This window comes from Carlito syrichta, unplaced genomic scaffold (genome assembly GCF_000164805.1).
Source record: "Carlito syrichta isolate Samal-C Ts95f unplaced genomic scaffold, Tarsius_syrichta-2.0.1 Scaffold19673, whole genome shotgun sequence".
Classification (NCBI taxonomy): domain Eukaryota; kingdom Metazoa; phylum Chordata; class Mammalia; order Primates; family Tarsiidae; genus Carlito; species Carlito syrichta.
Window position 1 is genome coordinate 10,821 of NW_006963769.1, and position 20,159 is coordinate 30,979.

Genomic DNA, 20,159 nt, shown 5'->3' on the forward strand with positions numbered 1-20,159 from the left:
TTGCCATAGAGAGTTTAATAAGCAAAAAACCATCATGTGGGAGGGCAGGAGATATTTCTCAAATCCTCGCTGAGAATTCTAGGCTAGAGTTTTTTTTGGAATAATTTGGCGGGCAGCGTGCTAGGGAATGGGCACTGCTGATTGGTTGGGGATGAATTCATGAGGGTGTCAAAACTGTCTACATGTGTAGAGCTAGTTTCTAGGAGGGAGTCACAGAACTGGTAGAATCATCTCCTTGGTATGCATCCCAAGTCCAAGTGGGGTCACTGGTCCATCAGAATACAAAATCTGAAAAACATCTCAAACACCATTCATGGGTTTGATAATAGATAAGCTATATCTATAAAGCAGATCCTGAGACCATTAGCTACTGACCCCTGAGAAGTAAGACATTATAGAGGTAGCTTAGTAAGAAGGTATGTGGGGGATGGGATCCCCAGAGATTAAAGCTGCTCATGCCCTTCAGCTGATCAAACTTCTGGATGTCATCAAGGACATCTGTGTGACCTTAGGCTCATAGTTTAAGGGAAAATACGATTATCAACTTTGCAGGCAGTATCTCCCTCACCTAGGGTGAGGATATGAAGATAATCAATTGCCCTTTATGCAAGCGAAAGCAAACTTAAAAACAACAGAATTGTTTATTTCTAACCATAGCTGCACTTTACAGGGCTCAGGTCTGTTCCATAGCTTTTACCCCAAAGCCCTATATTAATTTTATAGAAACAGTTTCAAACTGGCTGATATGCTAGGAACACAGACATAACACCTGAATATCTAAACATCACAAATGCCATGGAAGAACTGCTGAAATTTGTCAGTTGTCCTTCAAAATCACTTGCTTTTAGAAACCAGTGTTTGAAAAAGAAAAAGAGAAAAAAGAAACCAGTGTTTGACTTTTCCAGGTGTCCTCCTCTCCCTTTTCATTTCCCTCTACCTCTATTTCTTTCTTTGCCATAATGCTCATGATATATATCTCCTTGACACTTTGATGTCAAAAATTATTATGATAGCTTAATACTAGTGCAACCATATAATTTATTACACAAACTGAGAACTTTCAAATGTAAAAATAGGTGTTATTCATATTTACATAGGACTGTAGGTGAAAACGGGTCACACTTGGTTACATTGCTTAAAAAATCGCGTAAGAGTAAACTAGTCCAAGAAAACATTTTTACACTTCTGCACAATAGAGAAAAAACAATCTTTCTATTCATTTGTGTACTTTCTATTGTGACATTAATTCTAGTCTTTCTATTCATTTGTGTACTTTCTATTGTGACATTAATTGTTCTATCTTATATCCAGAGTATTATTCCAAGTTGAAACATTAAACTTTTTGTAAATTCCTTTTGTTTCTAAGCTTTTGTGTGTGTGTGTTGGTTAGATGTTTAGTAAAAGTATATACAATTTGGCTTTCTACTTAAAACTACTTTTTGATAGGTTCATTTAATTAAATCTGTTCTGAACTTGGACAATCTTTTAATTTCTTTGAACCACTAGAAAGTAGGGTGTATTTAAAAATATATTGCAAGGTCTTCTTCCATTTTCTCTCATCACCAAGCGCCTTGAAGATGCCCTTGGCCACCAGCCACAGCAGGAGCTACAGCAGGTCATCGGGGCCACTGCCCTTGGCCTCTGGAAGCGAGGTGGGGACTGGGATCGCCATGTCCACCACCCAGCACCCTGCCAGAGGGCCTAGTGCCATGCAGACAGAGGCCATCAAGCAGATCCTCAGTGTGATCGACAAGAAGCTACAGAACCTGGAGAAGAAAAAAGAGGTAAGCTTGATGATTACCAGAATCAAGTGAGCAAAGAGAAAAGGTGTAATCAAGATCAGCTGGATGCTGTCTATGTACCAGGAAGTCACAAATAACTTGGAATTTGAAAGAGAATTACAGAGGAGTTTTATGGCATTAAGTCAAGATATTCAGAAAACAATAAAGAAAACAGCACATTGGGAGCAGTTTATGAAAGAAGAAGCTGAACAGAAATGTTTAAAAACTGTAGGAGGCCAGGCATGGTGGCTCATGTCTGTAATCCCAGCATTTTGGGAGGCCAAGGCAGGAAGATCACTTGAGCCCAGGAGTTCAAGACCAGCCTGAGCAACATAGTGAGAACTTGTCTCTACAAAAATAAAAAGAAAATTAGCTGGGTGCTGGGCATGGTGGTGTGCACCTATAGTCCTAGCTACTTAGGAGGCTGAGAAGGGAGGGTCACTTGAGACCAGGAATTCAAGGCTACAGTGAGCCAGAATTACACCACTGCACTCTAGTCTGGGTGACTAAATGAGACGCTGTCTCAAAAAAAGAAAGAAAAAAAGAAAGAAACTGGAAGAGCCTGGAGCCAGCAGTCACTCCTGGCAGCTTCTTCCCAGGTGGACCTCAAAGCAACTTGGATGGATTTAGAGCCTATCACACTCAATGATCTATCACAGAAGCAAAAACAGAGCACCATATGTTCTCACTTATAAGCAGACCCTGAACATTTATCATAACACTACAAGAAAGGTTTTGGAGGTAGCTGGATGTTGCCAGGGGAGAGAAGGGGAGGGGACATAACATCAATAAGGGTACCTGATCTCCAATCAGGTGAAATGGAAACCAAAGGGAAGCCCAAACCTTACCTGTATGATGATCACTTATCTACCTAATCCTGAATTGTACCCCACATCTTTAAAGTAAATACATACATACATACATATATACAATAAAACTGTACTTGAGCTGCAATATGTTTTGGACAAACTGGAAAATGCAGTGTGGAAATTTGAATCAAACAAAATTTGAATGCAGTGCTGATACTGTCTGAAGATGAGTTGTCATTGTTGGATGAGTTTGACAAGCTCATAGGCCCAGAGTGGGACATGAGTTTGAGGTTGAATGAGCAGTATAAACATGCCTCCTTTCACCTGTGGGACTTGCTGGAAGGGAAGAAGTCTGTTGTGGAACCACCTATAAAGTTCCCAAGGAAATTGTTGAGCATGTTTTCCAGTCAAACTACTTTGACAGCATCCACTGCCATCAGAATTGTGTATAAAAATACACCGTTTATTGCAGTAATACAATTCAGCGGAGGTGAAAAGGAGCAGGTAGATGAATAGACAGTTGAAATAGTTGAGGTGGTCAGTTCACTCCAGCAGCAACCTCAGGCTGCATCCCCTTCCGTGCCGGAGCCCCACTCTTTGAATCCAGTGGTACAGGCAGATCCCTTTGTGAGAAAGCATTGAGGACAAGACCTTATGACACAGATGCAAGGACCCTATAATTTCATACAGGTTTCAATGCTGGACCCTGAAAACCAGACATTCGATCCTGTCGTTGCCTCTACACAGCCTATGAATCCAATGCGGAACTTGGGCATCCCCTAGCTGGTTTCATCTCCAGTTCATCCTGAAGCTAGACTTGCTCAACTTAGTCAAATTTCTGTACAACCAGAAGTTACACAAGTTCCTTTTGTTCCATCCACAAGTTAGGGGTGTACAGCATCTCAACTCTTGTACAAGTCTTCTCATACTACAGAGCAGGGACCACAAAAGGAACTAACTGATCAGATTTAGGCAATGATCACTAAATACAGACGAGACTATGGCATCATAATCCCTTCATGCTGAGTCTCAGCCTCAAGTGGATCAGGCTGGGATGAGCAAACCTTCACATAGCAGTGGAGTTGATGTAATTGCAGCTACCTTCCAGTCCATGCAAATGGTCTTCAATATGAATGCCCAGTCCCTCCCATTAATGAATCAGAAGCTTTAAAACAGAAAAATCAGTACCAGGCTATTTATAGCCAGAGCTTTTCTAGTCAGCCTCACCAAGCAGAACAAATAAATCTTCAGCAAGAACAGCTTCAAACAGTGGTTGGCACTTACCATGGTTCCCAGGACCAGCACCATCAAGTCACTGGTAACCACCAGCAGCCTCCTCAGCAGAACACTGGATTTCCACATATCAGTCAGCCCTATTATAACAGCTGTGGTGTGTCCTGTGGGAGCTCCTTGATGAATGGATACAGGAGCCTTGCCAATGGATTCAGAGGAGGATATGACAGTTATTGCTCTTCATTCTCTAACACTCCAAAAAGTGGCTATGCATAGTCTCAGGTCAGTGCTCCCCAGGATACCCTAGGTATCAGCCTATCATGAAAGCTCCCAAGACCCAACAGAGGAATGCCGCGAATGAAAACTCAGCAAGTGAATTAATCTAATTCACAGGATTATGTTTAATTACCAGATACACACTGGTCAGTGTACCATAATACGTTACCAGAAGAGTTATTATCTATTTGTTCTCTCTTTCAGAAAACTTACTGTAAAGGGGCTCTTTTCATCCCATAAAGACAGGACTGCAATTGTCAATCTTATATTACCTGGATACGGAAAGGAACTATTTTTTATTCTGAATGTTCTGTCCTAAGCATCATCTTGAGATCATCATGCTTAGCACATGATACTCAGATTCCTTACCCTTGCTTAGGAGTAAAATATAATATACTTTACAGGGTGATGATAATCTCCACAGTTATTTGAAATGGCTTGAAAAAAGCAAGATTAACTTTTTTGACATTGGCTAAAATCTGCAAATCAGCACTATTCAATGGTAATTGACAAAACTAAAATATTTCCCTTGAAGAATGGAAGGCATGGAGTGTGGCTTGGCAGAATAACTGCATTCCACAGCCTTTCTAGTTAAATCGGAGCACTGGACGTTTAGATGCATCCCAGTCATGCATGGTCCTTACTACACATGCAGGACTGGCTACCAGCTTTGACACAGTACTGTTCATCTGGCCAAATGACTGTGGTTAAAAGCACATGTAAATTGCTTTTTAGCAGCTGATACTATATATAACAAAGTCAAAGTGCAAAATTAGACTTTGACACTTTTTTAAAAATATGCAACAAATATAGGATGTGATCTGGATGGTCATTTTTGTACTTAATGTGGAGTATTTAAATACCTTTTTGAATACTTAACAGTTTCTTTGGGAAAAAATATTTTTAAAGCAAATTTATTGAGAGGACAGAAAAGCTCCCACAGTAGGAGGGGACCTGAGGGGGTTGCCCAGAAAAAATATTGATAATGTATAGGATTGGAGGTCTATCTTCAAAGTCTCTACAAAGGTCTTACTAAATGTAAGCCACATGGTACTTTTAGGCTTCTGGCTTTAGTCCAAATTTATAAAACCAAAACAGTGATAGCCTTTGTATGACTTTGATGTCACTTAAATAAAGTTCTGCTTAGTAATGTTCCCAAATGTTATGTTTATGTTATAGGTAAAGGGCAGCCATCAGTTTTAGTGAAGACAAGCTGCCACAATGCGAACTGTTTTTAGATTGGATATTTGACTTTAAAATATTTCAGTAATGTTTTACAATTTTCTCCAGAGAAATCTTGCCCACCTCTTGTTAAATGTGTTCCAGGTATTTTATACCATTGAAAATTGTATCCGTTTTGAAACGCTGTATTCTGATGGAGCTAGTATGATATTGCAAAATATACATAAGGTCTTTGACCCTGTTTTCTGGCACACAATTCCTAATATCCTTAGACTCTCCACAAAGTGATAAATTTTTTGTATACTAATAAGTTGACTGATGGCTGGCAGCCCCTAGGATGGGGAATTAGAGGGTTGGACTTTCAGGCTCACCCCCAGCCTTCAGGGAGGGGAGAGGGGCTGAAGGTTAAGTTGATCACCAATGGCCAATGGTTTAATTAAGCATGCCTATGTAATGAAACTTCCATACAAAAACAAAAGAACTGGGATTGGAGACCCTCCAGATAGCTGAACATGTGCAAGTTTCTAGAGGGTGGCACACTCAGAGAGGGCATTGAAGCTCCCTGCCCCTACTCCCATACCTCACCATATGTGTCTCTTCATCTGCAACCTTTGTAATAGCTTGCTTAATAAACTATTAAACACAAGCATTTTTTTAGTTCTGTGAGTCATTCTAGAAAACTTACTAGGTCATGGGAAGCCCAATTTGTAGCCGGTGGGTCAGAAGCAGAGGCAAAACAGCCTGAGTCTTGCAATTGGCATCAAAACTGGGGAGCAGTCTTATAGTACTGAGACCTCAACCTGTGCAATCTGACACTATCTCCAGGTAGATAGTGTCTGAATTGAATTGGAGGACACTCAGCTGGTGTCTGCACAGAATTGACTGCTTACTTGGTGTGTGGGGACAAGCCTCCACACATTTGATTATAGAACTCTTCTATGCTGATTGCAGTGGGGGAAGAGCAGGGGAAAGCCAGTTTGTTTTATCCACTAAACAGGTGGAATGTTTGTATATTGATTTTCTATCCAGCCACCTTGCTCATTCCAAATTTATCACTAAATGCTTTTTTATTATCAGCATACACAATCATATTATCTTTTTTAATTTTAGAATTGTGAGGTACAGTGGGGATTTATTGAATAAGTAAGTTACATGCAGGTGAAATTTGAGCTTCTAGCTGACCTTTTCTTCCCCTGATAGTGGACCAGGTACCCTTTGTGTTATGTTCCCCCTCCCCCACCTGGCAGTGTCCAGCAACTGCCAATTCCTCCCCTGTGCTAATGTGATTAATGCTCAGGTTCCAATTATGAGTGAAAACATGCAATATTCAGTTATTTGCTTCTGTGATAGTTCACTTAATATGATGGTCTCCAGTTGTATCCAAGTTGTTGTGTAGGCCATGATTTTCTTCTTCCTTATGACTGCTATAATATTCCATCATGTATATCCAGTCCACTTTCGATGGGCATCTGGGTTGGTTTCATGTTTTTGCTATTGTGAATAGTGCTACAATAAACATGCATATGCAGGTGTCTTCTTGGTAGAGCAATTTATGTTCTTCTGGATGTTTTCCCAGGAGAGGTATTCCTGGTTCATATGGAAGCTCAATTTCTAGTTATTTGAGAAATCGTCACACTGCTTTTCATAGAAGCTGAACTAGTTTACATTCCCAATAGTGTATAAGTGTCCCCTTTTCTCTACAGCTGCACTAGTACCTGTTGTTTTTTGACTTATTAATGATAGTTGTCCTTACTGGAGACACTGATGGTATCTCCTTGTAGTGTTGATTTGCATTTCCCTGATGATTAGTGAGGGTGAGCATTTTTTTTCATGTGTTTGTTGGTTGCTTGCATGTCATTCTTTGAGAAGTGTCTGTTTGTGTCATTTGCCCACTTTTTTAATTTTAAAATTGTGGGGTACAATTCAGGGTGAGGTGCACAAATCTTCATTGTGCAGCTACCCTTGTTGATGAGTGTGCCCCCCCCCCCTTCCCCAGGCAGATTCTGACTACTGTCAATCCCACCTGCCCCCACCCACGCAGTTTCCTGCTACTGTCAATCCCTTTCCTATAGTATTATGGTAGTTGTTCAAGGTTCACTTATGAGTGAGAACATGTGATACTCAGATCTTTGTTTCTGTGAACGATCACTCAGTATTACAGACTCTAATTCCATCCAGGTTGCTGCAAAGTTCATGATTTTGTTCTTCTTTTGGCTGTGCAATATTCCATTGTGTATATGTACCACATTTTTTTTTATCCAGTCCTCTTTTGATGGGCAGTACGGTTGGTTCCATGTTCTTGCTATTGTGAACAATGCTGCGATAAACATAGTGTGCAGGGATCTTTTTTGTAGAGTGATTTGAGTTCTTCTGAGTATATTCCCAGTAGGGGGATTACGAGGCATATGGAAGGTCAATTTTTAGAACTTTTAGGAATCACCACACTGTTTTCCACAAAGGTTATACTAGTTACACTCCCCACCAACAGTGTAGAAGTGTTCCCTTTTGCCACATCCTCTCCAGCATCTGTTATTTTTTGAGTTATTGATGATGATCATTCTGACTGGAGTTAGGTGGTATCTCAGTGTAGTTTTAATTTGCATCTCCTTGATGACTAGTGAGGTTGAACATTTTTTCATGTATCTGTTGGCTGCTTGTACGTCTTCTTTTGAGAACTATCTATTCATATATTTTGCCTACTTTGTAATGGGGCTGTTTGTTTCTTTCTTTTCAGCACGTTTTAGTTCCTCGTAGATCCTAGATGTTAGGCCTTTGTCAGACATGGAGTTGGCAAATATTTTTTCCCGGTCTGTGGGATGTCTCTCTGCTCTCTTGATAGTCTCTTTGGCTTTGCAGAAGCTTGTCAGTTTAATGAGGTCCCACTTGTCTATCTTATCTCTTATGGTCTGGGCACTTCGGGTTTTGATTAGGAATTGGTTGTCTGATCATACAAGTTCTATAAGGGTGTCTTTGCATTTGCCCACTTGTTAGTGGTGTTTTTTTCCCTCTCAATTCGAGTTCCTTTTAGATCTTGGATGTTAGTCCTATGTTAGATGCAGAGTTGCAAATATTTTTTTCCCATTTTGTGGGTTGTCTATTCTCTTGATGGTTTCTTTTGCTGTGCAAAAACTTTTCAGTCTGATAAGGGCCTACTTGTCTATCTTAGCTTTTGTTGCATTTGCTTTTTGAGGACGTGGCCATGAATTCATTGCCTACTCCAATGTCCAGGAGGGTTGCCTATGTGTTTTTTCCTAAGATTCTTATAGTTTGAGGTTTTAAATTTAAGTCCTTGATTCATTTTGAGTTAATTTTTTGTATATGGAAATGTGGAATAAGATGGCCAACGTGAGGCAACTGGAGTGAGTTTTGGTTTATGGAGTAAACCAAAATAGAAAGAGTATCCTCAGCACCCAGAGAGGAACAAGACCAGTGGCGTGCCCCATGACTCTTCAAAGAAGCAATAATAACTAAAGAGTGCAAAGGAGAAAAATCCATCAACCTGTACTAGAACTAGCCAAACTGTTGCCTGTACCATTGCAGTCCACCGGCAGCCTTCGGACACAGTGGGGAAGGTGAGTGAGGGCAATTCAAGAGTTCTGTGCTCCTGCTGCAGATTTGGAGGGCCCCCAGGACGTTGCGCAACTCCAGTCCCTCATGGAAAACTGCCTTGCCCACAGTCATACTCTACAGACCCCACGTGGAGTAGGGCAGGGAAAAAAAGCCTTTAGCAGCACAGCACCAATTCCCAGGAACTCAACCCTTGAGGGCAGCACAGTTGCTTTCCAGCAGGCCTGGGAGGGGACAAACCTCAAGGGCAAATTCCTCAGCTGCAAACAGTTTCTGGCTGGAGAGGTTTGCTGTGAGAACACCTGAGGCCCTGAGGCCAGCTACACTTTGAAATTCACAAGGCAAACCGTCAGAGGCCAGGTGGGAAGCTGGGTGGGGCTGGTTGCCATAGCAACATTACTCTCCGTGTGAACTCTCCTGTGCCCACCTTGCACAACAGCATTACTCCAATGACCTGGGACTCCCTCCTAATCCACTGGGAGAGCCAAGAGTGCACTTTTCTGGGGTGCTCAAGTTCCTTCCACCCCCCACACTTTCCTCAAAAGCTCAAAAACACAGAAACCTTGGGCAATTCCCAGAACCCCGCCCTCCACCTAGGATGGCTGGGCATTTTCTTGGAGCAGCACACACCAGGAAGTCCACAGCTATATTTGCAAATGGCTTTCTCCCACAAGCGCCACCTCCTGGTGGTAGGTGAACATTACAGCCCACCACATCAGATATAATACCTAACTTTGGAGAGGACCTGACCCCAAACCTCAGCTAACATCACTTTCCAAGCCACTCAGATATACAGCATAGAACAACCACAGCTGGCAACTGAGAAACTCACCACACCAAAGCTATATATGACCAAGGAAACCATACAGTACCTCTGTCAGCCTCCTGCAGAGACCACCAAAATGAGAAGGAATCACAAAAATAATTCTTACGATATGAAAAAAACAGTTTGCCAGCATGCCCAAGAGATCACACCAACTCTTCAGCATCAAGCCCTAATCAAAATAAAATTTTTTAAATTCCAGTCATAGATTTCATAACGTTGATTGATGAACTTCAGGAGAAAATTGAAAATTGAAAAAAGAAATTTAAAAATTTGTTCAGGACATGAATGAAGAATTCTCCAAAGAGATAAAAACCTTTAAAAAAACCAAGCTGAAATTCTGGAAATGACAATCGTTTAGAGAAGTACAAAATGCAGTGGATAGTCATCAAAAAAACGCAAATTAAAACCACACTGAGATATCACCTAACTCCAGTCATCATCCAAACTTAAAAAACAACAGATGCTGGAGAGGATGCAGCAAAAAGGGAACACTTCTACACTGTCGGTTGGAGTGTAAACTAATACAGCCTCTGTGGAAAACAGTTTGGCAATTCCTAAAAGATCTAAAAATCACCCTTCCACACAATCCTGCAATCCCCCTACTGAGAATATACCTGGGTAAACTCAAATCGCTCTATGAAAAAGATACTTGCACATGTATGACTATTGCAGCATTGTTTACAATAGCAAAAACATGGAACCAACCATGCTGCCCATCAAAAGAGGACTGGATAAAAAAACGTGGTAAATATACACGATGGAATATTATGCAGCCATAAAGAAGGAAAAAATTATGACCTTCACAGCAACCTGAATGGACTTAGAATCTATAATACTGAGTGACCTATCACAGAAACAAAGAACTGAGTACCACGTGTTCTCACTGATAAGTGGACCTTGAACAATTATCATAATACAATAAGAAAAGGATTGGCAGTAGTGGGAAACTGCCAGGGGAGGGCAGGGGCAGGATTGGCAGTAGTTAGAACCTGCTGGGGAACAGGGGGCACATCTCATCAACAAGGGCACTTGCATAATGAACATTTGTATACCTAACCCTAAATTATACTCCACATCTTTACAATAAAAACATTATTTAAAAAATTAAAAATAAATAAAATGCAGTGGAAAGTTTTAACAGGAGATTAGAACAAGCAGAAGAAAGGACCTCAGAATTTGAAGACAAGGTTTTTGGATTAACTCAATCAGATGACAATAAAGAAAAAGAAGAGAACAGAACAAAGTCTCCAAGAAATGTAGGATTATGTAAAACATCCGAACCTAAGAATCATAGGTGCTCCTGAGGAAGAAGAGAAAGTAAGAGGTTTGGAAAACCTATATGAGGGAGTAATAGAGAAAAAAATTCCCTGACTATGCCAGAGATCTAAACAGCCAGATAAAAGAAGCCCAAAGAACTCCTAGAAGATTGATTTTCAAGCTCATTTTCAAGCCACATAATCATCTGCTTATGCAAAGTTAATGTGAAGGACAGAATTTTAAGAGCAGTGAGACAAAAAGATCAAATAACTTACAAAGGTATACCTATCAGACTAACAGCAGAATTCTCAGTAGAAGCCCTACAAACCAGATCTTCTTCAATCTCCCATCTTCAATCTCCTCAAACAGAATAACAGTCAGCCAAGGATTTTGTATCCCATAAAACTAAATTTCATAAATGAAGGAGAAATGAAGTCATTCCCAGGCAAGTAAACACTGAGGGAATTTATCACCATTAGACCGGCTCTACAATAAATATTCAAAGGAGTTCTTAACACTGAAACAAAAGGTTGAAATATGCCAGTAGAAAAACACTGGAAACCATAAAGCTCACAGGTCTTATGGAACACCAACACAATAGAGAAAAAAAAAAACAAATAAAGCAACCAGATAACAACCAGCGTGATGAATGGAATAGTACCTTACATATAATCATTAACCCAATGTAAATGGTCTCAATGCCCCAATAAAAAAGATATAGGCTGGCAGAATGGATAAAATAGGCAACACAATTACTTGCTGCCTTCAAGAGACTCACTTAACTCATGAAGACTTCTATAAACTCAAGGTAAAGAGGTGGGAAAAAATATTTCATGAAAATGGAAAACACAAACAAGCAGGAGTAGCCATTCTCATATCAGATAAACCAGACATTAAATTAAGAATGGTTCACTCATAAGTGGATCCTGAATATTTACAATAATACTATAAAAAAGGAATTAGCAGTAGTGGGTCACTGCCAAGGAGACAGGGGGTCACATAACATCAATAAGGGTACCTGATCTCAAACCAAGCAAAGTGGGGACCATAGGGAAGCCCAAACTTTGCCTGTACAATGACCACTTGTATACCTCATCCTGAATTGTACCCCACATCTTTACAATTTAAAAAAAATTTTTTAAGAAAAAGAAAATTTTACTTAAAAAAAATTTTAAATAGTTTTAAAAAGACAAAGGTGGTTATTATATGATGATAAAGGGATCAATGAAGAGAAGACATAACCATTTTAAACACATATGTGCTTAACACCAGAGCCCCCAGTTTCATAAAAACAAATTCTGCTAGACCTAATAAAAGAGAGAGAGAGAGAGGAATACAGCAGTACAGTAATACTAGGAAGCTTCAACACTCTACTGACAACAATAGCAAGATCATCAAGGCAGAAATTTAACAAAGAAACACTGGAGTTAAACTGTACGTTAGAGCAAATGGAACAGACATCTATAAAACATTCCATCCCTAAACTACAGAATATACAGTTTTCTCATCAACATATGGAACATACTTCAAGATAGACCATATGATGGGCCACAAGTCAAGTCTCGATAAATTTTTAAAAATTGAAATCATATCAAGCACATTCTCAGACCACAATGGAATAAAACTAGAAATTAATTTTCAAAAGAACTCGCAAAACCAAACAAAAACATGGAAGTTAAACAATCTTCTCCTGAATGATCCTTGAGTCAACAACGAAATCAAGATGGAAATTTAAAAATTCCTTGAAATGAACAACAACTATGAAACAAGTTATCAAACCTCTGGGACACAACCAAAGCTGTGCTTAAGGCCTACATTAATAAGACTGAAAGATCATATGTTGACAACATAACATCATACCTCAAGGAACTAGAAAAACATGAACAGACTAAACCCAAAGTTAGCAGAAGAAAAGAAATTATTAACATTAGAGCAGAACTAAATGAAATTAAAATTTAAAAAATACAAAGGAACCATGAAACAAAAAGTTGGTTAATTGAAAAGATGAACAAAATTGATAACTACTAGCTAGATTAATTATGAAATGAACATTTATCATAATACTACATGTAAGGGATTGGCAGTAGTGGATCACTGCCAGGGGAGGGAGGGGAAAACACATAACACTAATAAGGATATCTGATCACAAGCCAGGTGAAATGAGAACCAATGGGAGGTCCCAAGTTCACCTGTACGATGACCACTTATGTACCTAACACTGAATTGTACTCCACATCTTTAAAATCAATCAATAAATAAACAATACAAAAGAAAGAAATGAGAGAGAAGATTCAAATGAGCTCAATCAGAAATGAAAATGGAGGCATTACAATTGATACGATGAATATTCAAAAGATCATCCAAACCTATTATGAACACCTCTGTGCAAAAAAACTAGACAATTGAGAGGAAATGGATAAACTCTTGGAAACATACAATCTTCCAACTTCGAATCAGGGAGAAATAGAAACCTTGAGCACACTAATAATGAGTAGCGAGATTGAAACTGTAATTAGAAGTCTCTCAACAACAACAATGAAGTCCAGGATCTGATAGACTCACAGGTGACTACAAGACCTTCAAAGAAGAACAGGGACCAATTCTACTGAAGCTATTCCATAAGATTTAAGAGGAGGAAATTCTCCCTAACTCTGATACCAAAGCTAGGAAAAGACCCAATAAAAAAACAAAACTACAGACCAATATCCCTTATGAACATAGACATGAAAATCCTCAACAAAATATTAGCAAACTGAATTCAGCAGCTTGTGAAAAAAAAACAATAAACCATGCTAAGTGGGTTTTATCCCAGGGATGCAAAGGTGGTTCAACATATGCAAGTCAATAAATGTAAAACAAAAACCACACGATCACTTCAATAGATGCAGAAAAATCATTTAATAAAATCCAGCATCCCTTTATGATAGCAACCCTCAGAAAAACAGGCAACATTGCCAAAATAATGAAAGCCATGTACAACAAATTCACAACCAATGTCATCCTGAACAAAGGAAAGTTGAATGCATTCCCCCTCAGAACTGGAACAAGGCAAGGATGCCCACTTTCACCACTCCTATTCAACATACTACTGGAAGTCCTAGCCAGAGCAGTCAGGCAAGAAAAAGAAATAAAAGGTATACAAATAGGAAAAGAAGAAATGAAACTATCTCTGTATGCCGACAATATGATCTTATACCTAGAAAATCCTAAAGACTCCACCAGAAGACTCCTGGACTTCATAAATGAATTCAGTAACATTTCAGGATGCAAAACGAACACACACAAATCAGTAGCACAGCTATACATCAACAGAGACCAAGCTGAGAATCAAACCAATAACTCAATTTCATTTACAATAGCAGCCAAAAGGCTAAAATACCTAGGAATATATTTAACAAAGGGGGTGAAAGATCTCTACAAGGAGAACTGCAACGCTCTGAAAAAGGAATTGTAGAGGACACAAACAAATGGAGAAACATCCTATGCTCATGGATTGGAAGAATCAATATTGTTAAAATGACCATATTATCCAAAGTAATCTACAGATTCAACGCCATTCTTATCAAACTACCAATGTCATTTTTCACAGAATTAGAAAAAGCAATCCTAAAATTCATAGGCAACCAAAAAAGACCCAGAATAGCCAAAGAAACCCTAAACACAAAGAACAAGCTGCAGGCTTCACATTGCCTGACTTCAAATTATACTACAAGGCTGCAGTAACCAAAACAGCATGGTACAGGTACAAGAGCAGACACATGGGCCAATGGAGCAGAATAGAGAATCCAGAAATAAACCCAAATACCAACTGATCTTTGATAAAGCAGGCAAAACATACACCAGGGAAAGGACACTCTATTCAACAAATAGTGCTGGGAAAATTAGATAGCTACATGTAGAAAAATGAAACTTGATCTCTATCTCTCCCTATATACAAAAGTTAACTCAAAAACTTAAATGTCAGACCTGAAACCACAAAAATCCTAGATGAAAACCTAGGAAAATCTCTTTTGGACATTGGTCTAGGCAAAGAATTTATGGCTAAAACCCCAAAAGTGAATGCAATGAAAACAAAAGTTAACAAGTGGGACTTAATTAAACTACAAAGCTTCTGCATAACAAAAGAAATAATCAACAGAGCAAACAGGCAACCTACAGAATGGGAGATGATATTTGCAACCTATACGTCTGACAAAAGACTAATATCCAGAATCTACAAAAGTTCAAACCAGCAAGAAAAAGGCAAATGACCTCATGAAAAGCAGATAATACAAATGGCCAACAAATACATGAAAAAATGCTCAATATCATTCTTTAACAGGGAAATGCAAATTAAAACTACAATGAGCTACCCACTTACACCAGTCGTAATGGTTATTATTATTATTATCATTATTATTATTATTATTTTGAGTTGGAGTCTCTGCTACCTAGGCTGGAGTGCAGTGGCACGCTACTGCAGCTTCGACTACTGGGCTCAGGTGATCCTCCCACCTCAGCCTTCCAAGTAGCTGGAACTACAAGCTCATGTCATCACACCCAGCTAACTTTTTGATTTATTGTAGAAATGAGATCCCACCAAGTTGTCCAGACTGGTCTCAAAATCCTGGGCTCTGGCAGTTCTCTCGCCTCTGCCTCCCAAGGTGCTGGGATTATAGGTGTGAACTACCACACCCGGCCTAGAATGGCCATTATCAAAAAACAAAACAAAACAAGAAACCAATAAATGCTGGTGTGGATGTGGAGAAAAGGGAATGCTTATACACTGTTGGGGGAAGTGTAAATTAGTACAATCTCTATGGAAATCAGTATGAAGATTTTTCAAAGAACTAAAAATAAATTTACCATTTGATCCAGCAACACCATTACTAAGTATCTACCCAAAGGAACATAGTCCATTATATAACAAAGACACCTGTACCTGCATGTTCATCACAGCACAATTCACAATTGCAAAGATGTGGAATCAACCTAAATGCCTATCAACTGATCAGTGCATAATGAAAATGTGGTATAGATACACTACGAAATACTTTGAAGGTATCAAAAATAATGAAATACTGTCTTTTGCAGCAACTTGAATGGAATTGAAGAACATTATCCTAAGTGATTAACTCAGGAACAGAAAACCAAACACCACATGTGCTCACTTATAAGTGGGAGCTAAACTAAGAGAATCCTTGTTGGGTCTTTGCCAATTTGGGGGTATCAGGATGATATCAGATTCATAAAAATGAAGTAGGGAGAATTCCTTTCTTCTTGATTGCCTGAATTACTTTCAATAAGATTGGAATCGGCCCTTTCTTGTATGTCTTGTAGAATTCAGCTGAGAAACCATCTGGTCTAGGGCTCTTTTTTGGCAGGGAGATTTCTTATAACTAAGTTGGTTTTCTGAATTGTTCTTGCTCTGTTTAGGGTTTCAGTTTTTTCCTGATTCAATCTTGGGAGGTTATATGATGCCAGGAAATCCTCCATTTCCTCTAGATTTTCAGTTTATTTGCATACAGATGTTCATAGCAATTTCTGATAATATTTGAATTTTTTCAAGATCAGTTGTAATATTGTGTTATTTGTTTCTAATTTTGTTTATTTCTTTTTTAGTCAACCTGGTCAGGGGTCTGTCAATCTTATTTATTCTTTCCAAGAATCAACCTTTTGTCTTGTTGATCCTTTCTATTATATTTTTGTCTTCTGCTTTCTGTAATTGTGACTTTATCTTAGTAATCTGAATTTTTCTACTGAATTAGGATTTAATTGTTCTTGTCATTCCAGCTCCCTTAGGTGTGACATTAAGCTGTTTACTTGCAATCTCTCTGTTTTGTTTATTTTATTTTATCTTATCTTATCTTATCTTAGAGATGTGAAGTACAAGTCAGGATTAGCTACACAGTAGACTGAGTACAGGTGAAGTTTGGGCCTCCAACTGGTTCTCACTTCCCCTGGTTTAGGACTAGGTACCCTTTGTGTGATTACATGCCCCTTCTCCCTCCCTCCCCCTGCAGTGTTCAGTGACTGCCAATCCCTTCCTTGTGCTAATGTGACTAATGTTGAGGTTCTACTAATGAGTGAGAACATGTGGTATTCAGTTATTTGTTTTTGGGATATATCACTAAGTATGATAGTCTCCAACTCCATACAGTTTGCTGCAAAATCTATGATTTTTTCTTCTTTATGGCTGCATAATATTCCATCGTGTATATGTGCCACATTTTCTTTATCCAGTCCACTTTTGATGGGCAGTGGCATTGGTTCCATGTTAGTGCTATTGTGCATAATGCAGCTATAAACATGCATGTGTGTAGGTGTCTTTTTGGTAGAATAATTTATGTTCCTCTGAGTATATTGCCAGGAGAGGTATTTCTTTTAGAAATCACCACACTGCTTTCCATAGAGGTTGAACTAGTCTGTGTTCCCAACAACAGAGTAGAAACAGTCCCATTTCTCTGCACCCTTGCCAGCATCTGTTGTTTTTGAATTTACTAATAATGCCCATCCTTACTGGAGTTAGGTGGTATATCATTGTCATTTTAATTTGCATTTCTCTGATGATTAGCGAGGGTGAGCATTTTTCATGTGTCTGTTGGCTGCTTGAATATCTTCTTTTGAAAAGTGTCTATTCATGTCCTTTGCCCATTTTTTAATAGGGCTGTTTGTTTTTTCCCTTTCAGGTCATTTGAGTTTCTTGCAGATGCTGGATGCTAGGCCTTTGTCAGATACATAATTAGCAAATATTTTTCCCCATTCTGTGGGTTGTCTTCCCATTATTTTGATGGTTTCTTTTGCTGTGCAAAAGCTTTTCAGTTTGATGAGGTCCCACTTGTCTATCTTACCTTTTATGGCATTTGTTTTGGGGGATTTGATCAAGAGTTGATTGCCCACTCCAATGTGCACAAGAGTGTTTCCTATATTTTCTTCTAGAATTCTTACAGTTTGAGGTTTTATGTTTAGGTCTTTAATATTTAGAGTTGATTTTTGTATATGGCAATAGGTAGGAGTCTTATTTCAAACTTCTGCATGTGTTCAGCCAATTTTCCCAGAACTACTTGCTAAATATGGTCTCTTTTCCACAGTACTTGTTATTTATGGCTTTGTTGAAGATGAGTTGGTTGAGAGATCAAGTTTTTGCTTCCAGAATCTCCATCCTCTTTCAATGGCCTATGTTTCTATTCTTGTATCAATACCAGACTGTATTGGTTACTGTAGCTTTGTAGTAAAGTTTAGAGTCTATAAGTATGACACCTCCTGCTTTGTTCCTTTTGTTGAGGATTGTTTTGGCTTATCATACTCTTTGTTCTTTCCACATAAATTTCTGTATTGTTATTTCCAGATCTGAGGAAAATGATGTTGGTAATTTGATGATCATTGCATTGAATCTGTAGATTGCCCAGGTGGACATCATGACAGTATTGATTCTTCTAATCCAAATGCATGGAAGTGTTTTTCCATTTGTTTGTGTCATCCTTTATTTCTTTAACCTCATTTTGTAGTTCTTGTTGTTGTAACTTCTCTGGTGGATGCCACAGTATTTCAGTTTTTGTGGCTATTGTGAATGGGATTGTGATTTTTATGTAGCACTCTGTCTGTTTATTGCTGGTGTATAGAAAAGCAGCTGTCTTTTCCACATTGATTTTGTACCCAAAGACTGCCAAAGCTGATTATCAGTGCAAGGAGACTTTTTACAGACTCCCTAGGGTTTTCAAGATATAGAACAATATCATCTGCAGAGATGGATAACTTGACTTACTCTTTTCATATTTGGATGCCTCTGATTTCCTTATCTTGCCTGATTGTTCTCACTAGGGTTTCCAACACTATGTTGAACAGGAGGGGTGAGAATGGACATCCTTGTCTAGTTCCTGTTGTCAGGGGGAAAGTCTCCAATTTCTGCCTGTTGAGCATAATATTGGCTGTGGGTTCATCATAAATGGTTCTTACTATATTAAGGACTGTACCTTCTATGCCTAGGTGTTCAAGAGTTTTTATCAAGAAGTGATACTGGATTTTGTTGAGTGCTTTTTCTGCATCTAATGCTATAATTATGTTATTGATTTTACATCTGTTGATGTGCTGAATTATGTTTATGACCTTTCAAATGGTGAATCAGCCCTGCATCCCAGAAATGAAGCCCACTTGGTCATGGTGGATGATCCTAGAGATGTGTTGTTGGATTCGATTTGTGAATCACATTAAGAATTTTTGCATTTGACCAGCTCCAGACTGTTCCTCACCACTGCCGTCTCCAGGCTTTGCCTCACCACTTCAGTGCCTGGCCAGACACTGGCAGCAGGGACTGCAGAGAGAGCCCAAAGGCAGAGTCCCACCAGAGAGGACAAGAGAGGCATCCCACCACCATCTTGAAGGTGGGGCAGGAAAGTGCTCTGATTTTCTCACCATGGAGCAACAGACCTGATCTCTGTGACTGGTGGATCAACTATTCAGGGGTTGATCATGACCCAGAGGGAATATCCTGAAAGCACAAACTTCAGAGGGACCTGATGGGTGCTGAGTCCCAGACGGCCCACCCCTTACCCTGACCAAGCCATGGGACAACTGGTGTGGCCAGAAAAGGATGAGGAAGACCTCCAAAGAGATCAGTGAACAAATCCAGAGCCTGGATCAAGGAAGAATAGAGAACTGAGCAAACATCAGAAGAGAAAGCCTCTCCCACTGACACTGAATAACAGAACTAAAGAGAAAAACAAGAGATCATTCACAAGTGAGGACAAACCAAAGGAAGGCCACAGGTAATCTCAAGTATAACAAAGAAAAAACTCCTGAAAAATCAGACCTTGGAGCCCAAACAATGGAAGTCACCAAGGACTGGCCCCAAAATATGACAGGGACTAGGGAATTGATGGAAAGAGTGAATAAGACTCAAGAAAGACAAAATGTAACACTGAAAGGACTTGTAACAGAGATTTTGGCAATAAAAAATTTCATCCAGGAAATAAATAACAAGATGACAAGCATGGAAAGCAGAATTAATCTATCTGAAGAAAGAATCTCAGAACTTGAAGACCAGAACATGGAATTAACCTGATCTGTAAAAAACATAGAAAGAAATCTCAGAAAGAAAGAACAAAGCCTATGAGAGATGTGTGACTATACCAAGAGACCAAACCTATGCCTGATTGGTATCCCAGAAAAAGAAAGGGAAATGGAGAACACCTTGGAGCAGTATTCTAGGAAGTAATCCAAGAAAACTTTCCCCATCTCACCAGAAATGTG

At 39.2% G+C, this 20,159-nt stretch overlaps 1 pseudogene; it reads left to right on the forward strand.

The window, feature by feature from the left end:
- Nucleotides 1-1,577: 1,577 nt before the first annotated feature.
- On the forward strand, nt 1,578-4,147 carry LOC103263772 (annotated as a pseudogene).
- Nucleotides 4,148-20,159: the final 16,012 nt, after the last annotated feature.